The sequence below is a fragment of the Culex quinquefasciatus genome, chromosome 1 (genome assembly GCF_015732765.1).
Source record: "Culex quinquefasciatus strain JHB chromosome 1, VPISU_Cqui_1.0_pri_paternal, whole genome shotgun sequence".
Classification (NCBI taxonomy): domain Eukaryota; kingdom Metazoa; phylum Arthropoda; class Insecta; order Diptera; family Culicidae; genus Culex; species Culex quinquefasciatus.
The window spans coordinates 50,784,810-50,785,505 of NC_051861.1; positions in this window are offsets into that span (position 1 = coordinate 50,784,810).

Sequence of the window (696 nt, forward strand, 5' to 3'; positions counted from 1 at the left end):
ACTAGCACTAAATTAGAACTAAGTAGGTGCACGGCTGAAAATTTTCGTAGCCATTCACCGTAGCCACATGCACACACACACACACGCTCTCTCCCGCTCTCTGGCTCTGTGGTCTCGCTCAGTGCTCCCTTTCGTCGGGGTGGAAGAGGACAACCACTCTGAGCCATGACGACGACGACGACGAAGACGAACGTGTGTGGGAAAAACGACATCGAAACGAGCCCTCAAGCACAACCACCACCACCAGCAAAAAGGTGGAGGGAAAATCCAGGGAACTCTTCGCGCCAGCCAGGTGAGTGGTTTGCGAAAGAAATGAGAGAAAGAGCTTTTGAAACAAAAGTTTAAGGGATGAGAGAAGGTGAGTGGCAAAGTGCCAACCGTGGTGGAGTTTGCTGGCAGCAGACATCGAAAGCTTTAGGTGTAGTGAGTGTGATTGAAAGAGGATCTGAAACTTGTGTGGAACAATTTCTTGTTCAAGCATGCAGGTGAGAGAGATTGAGTGACCATCGAGTCGAAACCCAATCGTAACCAGGTGAGTTTGAGTTGAAATTTGGGGTTTCCCAATTTGGGGTTTTTCAGTGATGCAATGGTCACATGAAAAATGTTAAATTATCAATTTCATGTTTGCCAAGATACTAAAAGCATAGAACTTGAACAATGTTAAATAAACTATTCCTTTTATACCAAGATACTAAC